This window comes from Olea europaea, chromosome 10 (assembly GCF_002742605.1).
Source record: "Olea europaea var. sylvestris chromosome 10, O_europaea_v1, whole genome shotgun sequence".
Lineage (NCBI taxonomy): Eukaryota > Viridiplantae > Streptophyta > Magnoliopsida > Lamiales > Oleaceae > Olea > Olea europaea.
Window position 1 is genome coordinate 35,014,488 of NC_036246.1, and position 8,417 is coordinate 35,022,904.

The following is an 8,417-nucleotide window of genomic DNA, read 5'->3' on the forward strand; positions in this document are numbered from 1 at the left end:
CAATGACTCATAAAATGATCAAAACAATTATTTCTATATTTTTTGCAATTTGTTCAAATTAGTTATTACAAATAAAGTCTTTTAACTTTTAATTAGAAAGCAATAACAAAAATGTCTTTGCTGGTGTATAGTTGTTGCAAGTATTTATTTGTTAATGTCATACAATTGAAAGTTATGCTTATTTGCACAAATTGTCCACAACTTATGGACTCGCTTGGAAAACATAGCCCTTCCTTTCATTCTTGACAGTGATATCCTCATTTCAACCTTTTGCATTGCAATTGATCCGTCCTTTCAACTATTGAAAAGACTATAGCACCCTTTTAATTGATATAATAATATAAAAAACATGAGAATCGAAAAGATTAGGAAAAAAATGAAAAAGATGAAATCTACAAATTATGGCTAAAGAAAATTCTATACATATGGCTTTCAACCCTGAATAATAATAATAATAATAATAATAATAATAATAATAATAATAATAATAATTCATATTTAGGCAGCCGGCCTCCGGATATCGATAACTAGTGTATAATATTTGAGCTACATTTTTCTTAGCACACTAAGTTTTAAATGCAACGAAACTCTCCAACCTGTGCTCGAATATTTGTTTCCAAAATTTTTAGGTCGTTATAACATGCAATTAATTAGAAACTCATGTTCTTGATAACGGTTTCGTCCAAATATTTTGTTATGGGCATTGAAATAAGAAGTAAATATTTTGTCAAACTTCTGTATCTAAAATTTTTTTCTTATTTAAATATATAATGCAAAAATACGTGTTTTATGTCCACATAACTTTTGAGCCGAATTATAATATACTAATTAATGGGTGGTTGAGAATAAGAATACGAACAAAAAAATTGAAATATAAGCACAACGATTAAAAAGGTTATGAACCTTTATAGCAATTAAAATGTAATATAACAAATAAAAATTATAGTGTTAATAATTAGGATATTCATATTTGTGCCATAATTTTTATTTGTTGTACCACATTATAATTGCACTTGAGCTCATCAAGCCTTGTTCAATATATTGAAGCAACTATGTTTGCACCTTTTTTTCATCTTAATATTATTCCCAACCTTACATTAAGGGTCCGTTTGATTGTAAATATGAAATTTGGATGGAAAGAAAACGATTTTCAGGAAATTAAATTACCTAGAAATTGTTTTACTGAAAATTGTCAATTATTGTGCTTGATCGATATAATTTTTCACGTGAAAAATGTTGAAATAAAAATATTTTTTGGTGTATGTTTGGCTTTATTTTATATGAAAATTGTCAATTAAAAGGATATCATTCACTGGTATTTGGAATAGAATTTGTTTCCATTGCACAAAAAAGAAAATAGCTAAGAAAATTATCTATCTTTTGGTATTCGTTTGTCTTTGTTTTCCATGAAAATTGTTAATTAAAGAAAAATATTTTTTTACAATTAAGGATAAAATTTGTTTCCATTGTCCAAAAAAATAATAAAAATAAAATAAAATTCGGCAGCAGATTTCAAGAAAAAGCAAGAAAATGTTTAGGTGGCAAGAAAAGTAATTACCTAAAAAATATATGCTATCAAACAGTCAAAAAATAGAAGTTGGAATTTGAATTCCATTTTTCATAAAAAATAATGTGCTATCAAACATGCCCTAAGTAGCACATCTCATTTATGATAACAGTTTTCATCCAAAAAGTCCATTGAGAGGTCATCACCTGACTTATTTTCTCATCATACTTAAAAAGAAAATGCTAAAATGTGAAAAAAAAATTCTCAAGAACACAAACAGAATATTTTGACACAAATCATTAAAAACATGATTGATTAATTAATGGAATGTTATATTTTAAAATTTAAAGGAAGAATATGCTATAATTTGTAAAGATTGAGAACTTCAATTGAAATTAAAATGTGAGGCAAGTGCATCAAATAAAAATTGTGTATCAATATAACCATCTTAAAATTAATCTTTCAAAGTCAATTATATTCACATCACAGTTTTAGTATCTACACACTTCAATTTGTGTTCCTTTTTCATTTATGTCCCCAAATTTTTTACTCATATTTTTATCATTAACCTTCAATTAATTTGCACATCTTGTCTTTGATGACGATTTATGTTAAAATAAACTAGGAATAAATATTTTGTCCAACTTTTGTATTTATTATTTATTTTGCTTATTTTAAAATATGAGAGGCAAACAACTTTTTATAGACTCTCCTAATGAATTTTTTTGGATGATATTCGGAATAATTAACAAGATATGCAAATTAAGAAAATGTTAAAAATAAGAACGTGATGAAAAAATTCGGCACACAATTGTGAAACTGAGCAAAAAATAAAAGCATTCATTATAATTAAAATATGATGAGCGAGTATAACTACCTATCATTTAGTTGTTTAACTTTAGACATTCGTTTCAAGGTCAAAATTGCTCGCATAATCAGATTTAGTAAAGTTCGCTCGGAATAATGAAATACAGATCAAAGCAGAAGGATTTCTAAGAATATTTTTGAAATTTAGAGAACCGAACTTTGGCTTTAACCTAAGCCCTCGTTTGGCCTCCCATTAAAACTCATTAATTCATATTATTTGCCAATTTGTCAAACAAAAGCGGGTTCCATGTGTCAAATTGTTCAGAACGTACATGTACCATGAAAGGAAATGTTTTCATGAATAATGAAGGGTACACTTCACTTTATATGCCTAAATGACAATAATACCCGCCCAACCACTAACCAATGGAAATGTGGATAATGGTGATTGAATGAGGGGTAATTTTGTCTTTTGTCATTGATATTGGAGGGTGTTTTTGTTTAGCTACCTCAACGGTTCATTTGACTGAAATAAACTACTGCCAGTGAATAAGAAAAGTGGCAGAAATGGGCTCCACTTGTGTCAAAAAAGGAGGGTTGAAAAGTGGTAAGAAAAATAATTTAATGAGTTTTAAAGGGGGCCAAACAGACGCTAAATTCCAAGGACTAAAATCAATGGTATTTGCGCGGAGGCTTCTGAGATGGTTAATCGTTCCACGCATAACATTCTGGGCCAACCATCCCTCAACACGTACTAAAAATTACTTCCACTCCCGCTTCCTTTTTTGTCGATTTATGTGGCCAAACTCGAATTATCTATCATATTAGAGTGATATTATTTGTAATCGTCACTACAACAATCGTCCTACGTGGCATCCACATGGCATATGATTATTTGATACACTAATGTGGTAATTTTTTATTGACTCATACATCAAATAATCACTTGCCATGTGGATGCCACCTAAGACGACTACTATAGTGAGGGACTATGAATAATATTATTCTTTAGATAATTAGATTCACATCACATTTTCTACTTGATTTATTGTGCGTCAATTACAATAAAAATTTACAATCTTTGTTCAACGTCATACTTAGGGTCAAATCAACCAGTGGCTATCCAACTTTGTATTTAATATCACCATGACAATCTAATTTAATTTTGTTTCATCATAGCTATCAAAATTTCATATTCAATGTCATCGTGACCACTTAATTTGATTTTATTTCATCATGACCGCCTAATTTCATAAAACGTTTCATCATGACCGCTCAATTTCACATTAAAAAAACATTTTTATTTTATTTTTTTAAGTAACTTTTTCGAAATGAGTTTTTATTTTATTATTCTTTTTAAAAAATTATTTTATTTTATATATAATACAAAGTTACTACTTTACCCCTTTTAAAATGAGTGAAAAGAAATTAGGTGGCCACGGTGAAACATTATATGAAATTGGATGGTCATAATGAACGCTTTACGAAATTGAGTGGTCATAGTGAAACGTTTTATGAAGTTGGATAGCCATGATGAAATAAAATCAAATTGAATGGTTACTGTGACCCTAAATATAAAGTTGGATGGCTATGATGAAATAAAATCAAATTAGGGTGTCATAATGACACAAAATACAAAGTTGGGATGTGCCACACCGGATTTTCGTTCGCCACATGGTACATTCATTTAGTTGAACGAGTAATCAATTTAAAAGATGAGTGAACAATCGATTATGTTTTATTGTTGGGTAAACAACTAGTAATATAAGGTAAAGTTTGATGCACGTATGGGGGCTGATGCCTGCCCAATGTCGAAAGGTCAAAAAAGTTGGTGACCTAATGACAGGGTGCCGACGACCGTAGCCCTAGTGAGCATTCATTCAATTTCTTGCCTATTGTGTGGGTACATGAAAAATTGCAGTAATGGGACCAACTTTTAGTGTACTATTGGGTGGTCCAATTTTCCTTTAATACTAGTTTTATGTCCATGCAACGCACCGACTACGTTATTTTTAAGGTAATATTAGCGTATTGAATGTTAGTATTGACATGAGATGTTCATTGAATGAAGTTAGCAAAATTAACTTAATATGACGAGGTAAATTTTCATATTATTTGACCCACAAAAATATAGCTATGAAGCATTCAAAGAGTGAAAAAAAAATGAAGAAAAGATTGCGTGCGCATGACCTTGACGGCTTTCATTGGATATTTTCCAAGGAAATGGAATCAATTCAATCATATTTAGTATAGCGCAATATCATAGATACAAAACCAATATGTGATAAGAGGCCGTGTTTTTACAGTTACTTTCACCATGACTTCGCTTATCAAATCCAAAGATTTTCAAAGATCATATCCAATATAACAAAAGATGGGATCAAATTTGTTCTAAAGGGACTTTCTCAGTGAATATGTTGTATGTTATAATATTCAATATTTTACTGCTGCCAAATAATTGAATGAATTGACCTAAAGGAATCAATTAAAAGATAAAAACAACAGGAAAAATCCCCATCCCAACCAACTTGTTTGAAAAGTATGTATTTCCTGCACCCAAACTTCAATGTACTACAAACAAGAGCATGTGTAAAGTTGCTTCTCATCAGCAGTTTCTTCAATGCAGCAAAAACTTTCTTGATTGAATATTGGTAATATTGTGATGGATTCTTGAAATCTTGATTATTGTCAGTTAGTTAAACAATTAGTGCTGATTTTCTAGTGTTCTACCAATTTGAAAATATTAGTAGTTATTTTTTTTATCAATTAGCATTTAATCGTCACTTGTGGTTTATTTTAGTGTGAAGTGCCAATGAAGATATTTTTTAAAAGCAAATCGTTCGTAAAAAATGTTGATAAGGAGATATCCAGTAAAATAAATTTTGATATTGCACAACTTGCTACTAATACTAAAATAAGGAAGAAATTGATCATCTTATTAGTGTTATCGTTATGTCATTTTTAACGTTGTCGTAATATGATTAAACCACAACTGAAAAGTTCAAACTTAATTAAATTTTGCCCGCACTGAATAAAATTCCTAGCTCCGCCCCTGTAATCACCCAAGTTCCATCTGTCATATTGAACTGTAAGGGGCCAAAAGAAGAAATGTTTCCAAAACAATCACCTGCAATATAGGAACCTCTTCAATGGGCAACTGTGCTCCAAGATCCCCTCTTGCAACCATAGCTTGAGATTTTAGACAAGTTGAAACACAACCTACTACAACTGTTGATTCCACTAACTAAAAAATAGATTCTACAAACAGAAAAAGTGAAAGAAATAATCACTTCAAAAATAACTTACAGCAACAGACAAACACTGGTATCTTTGGTAAGTTGAACCTGATATCATTCAATATGGTAGTAATAATGAAAATGAAGTTAAAATGTGATTTAATACATTATCTAGTCCTATCCATTCCTACAAGCCAGACGTGTTCTAAAAGTTATATCAACTTCCAAAATAATAGTTCACGGGGAATATAATTCAAGATAAAAACTGTTAGCTAGTTTTAGTTCCTAAAAAAAAATTGATCATCATATGATCATTGAAAAGGTCAGGCAATAGCATGAATTTATATGTTATTACATACAAAAAAAAAATGTTAACAAGATATTAATATCCTTCTAAATAGGACTGATGGAAATAAGCAGTATCTCAATTTTTCCATCGATTTCATTGTAAGAGTATCTCGAGGTCACTGAGCGGCTCAACAGAACCCTTATGGACATCAACATAGCCCTTCATGTACTACATGGAGTTGCCACATAATTCCTAACCCTTCGTTGCGCTCGATCAAGGAATCATTTCTTTGTCAAACTACAAGTTGCCTATATTTTGCAAATACTTAATTTACCGCTTGCTTAGTTTTCACATTCCCACAACCTATTGTTGCAATTATGACATTATTTTTTTTTTTTTTGGCAAGTTGCTCGATATCCACATTTCTAAAAGAAGTTCACAAGTGGATTCGAAATAATAGTTTCTCAAGTTAGAGTAAACAGTTTGCAATCTTCCAAATTATACACATGCTCTCCATGAACCAGAGATGTGTTCTTTTGACCATATAGTTATAAGCCCATAGAATGTATAAAAAATCAGACTACATCAGCTTATGAATAAATAACTTCTAAAGTTTGCTTGATATTAAATGTCGAAAAGCTAGAAAAATATCGGGAGGTCTATAGATGGTCAACAGTCGAGTGAAACAATACCCCATGCACATCCAATATGCACTGAGAATCTCCAATGGATGCAACTATCACAGTCCTATTATTAATCATGACACATGTAACACTAGTACAGAAAAATAATGATAATGATAATTTATACAGAGGATCATTCATCATCAAGTCAGTTGCCTTACAAGTTATGGGAATAGCGTTTCAGGATCTAGCTAATTATATTTTTTATTTACAAAGAGAATGCCATAAATATGAAAAGGCATAGTGTTGACAAACATATTTATATATTTCCTAACCAAAATAAAAGTGAAAATTTCAAGTGACTCTTAGCATGTATAATACAAAATGTAGGCACAATCATCAACCATACTAACCTCCTCTGGGTGTACAATTGCATAATCATACTGCTCCCTTGTAGCTTCATCTTTCAAAATCTACAATTAACAAGGAAGTCCTTTATACTATTTACCATGCTAAAATTACAAAATGTGGATTGTTAATTTTATCACTCGTTGGATTTATTCGGGACATTTTCCACTAAGTAATTTATATGAATCATTAATCTTCCTTTCATGGAGTTTATCCCTTATCAACATTTTACCACCACAAAATTATCATGAACATGATAATGGGAGAATTAATTTAAAAAAAAAAAAAAAACACTTGAATGTTCAGATAATCAATATTTGAATTAGAAGATTCATAAAAGATTAACATCATTTTTCTGTACTAAAATTATTTTATCATGTAGGATACAAATTAGAAACCCTACAGTTAATTTTAAATAAAATAATTTATAGCCACAAATTTATCATCAACATAATATAGCAAAAAAAATTACCAAAAACACTTCAATCTTGAAGTAATCAATATTTGAAGTAGAAATTTGACAAAAGATCTTCATAAATTTATCTATACTACAAACAATTTTGTCATCTAAGTCTACCACAGCGAAAACATTACATTTTTATCTGAAATCAAGTAATTCATTGTCACAACTTAATCGAATGAAGAAGTAAGCAAATCATGGTCAATGAATCGACATCAACTTTGATTGCAATTTAAATGCATAAATTTACCTTAAAAAATAATGATATCAATTGCCGGAATAAAATAAGTAAATAGTTACCTCATAAGCATTTGCAATTTTCACGAACAACTACATGATTCGGGATCAGGATTGTCATCCGAATGATTGCATCTAAGAAATAAATAAAAAACTACATTTAACAAAAAATTAAAGAAATAAAATATCATTATAAAGGGGGCAGATCTTACCATTTAAGAGAAACCGTATAATAAGCTTTCTTCATCTTCGAGGTATTGGCATTTTAAGAGAAGCTTCCATATCAAAATTAAAACGCATTTTGAGAGGCATTTTTTTTTTTTTTTTGCAGAAATAGAAGAATTCCGATCGTTGCTTGTCAAATTTAGCCTACAATTGTTGACTTCATGTGTCTTGTATAGGGCCACAACGGCACAATTTCTCATTCTCATTTTGCCAAGGATATGACCCAAACAAGGATTAAGAAATAAAAAAATTGAAATACTGTAGCAAGGAAATGAATATTAGATTTATTGAATGAAAACAAATATATTAAACTCCATAAGGAGAAAAACAAAACACTCCATTAAAAGACGAATTACACTCCATGATAGGAGGAACAAATAACTCCAAAATAGGAGGATGATAACACTCCATAATGTTGGAAATAATACTGTGATTGAGGATATTATTCCTCAATCACAATCTTCCCATAACATGCCAATGCCAATTACGTAATTGAAGGAGGCTAATTTACACGGTTTCCATTTCATTGTAAATTATTGATTTGTATTTCATTTATACTATCTTGTAAAGCTCTAGATAATACAATACGATACACCACTGAAACTAAGGTGGATTTTAATCATTC

At 30.0% G+C, this 8,417-nt stretch overlaps 1 long non-coding RNA gene across 2 annotated transcripts; it reads right to left on the minus strand.

Moving 5' to 3' along the window:
• Positions 1-5,268: 5,268 nt before the first annotated feature.
• Positions 5,269-8,094, minus strand: LOC111402746. Of its 2 annotated transcripts, XR_002704349.1 has the most exons (4): positions 7,780-8,094; positions 7,631-7,702; positions 6,876-6,935; positions 5,269-5,572 (listed from the first exon to the last, which is right to left on the minus strand). It is a non-coding gene; the product is annotated as an uncharacterized LOC111402746 (long non-coding RNA). The 2 variants fall into 2 exon arrangements; XR_002704348.1 differs by lacking the exon at positions 5,269-5,572 and having other exon boundaries at positions 6,622-6,935; positions 7,780-8,092.
• Between the last annotated feature and the right edge of the window lie 323 nt (positions 8,095-8,417).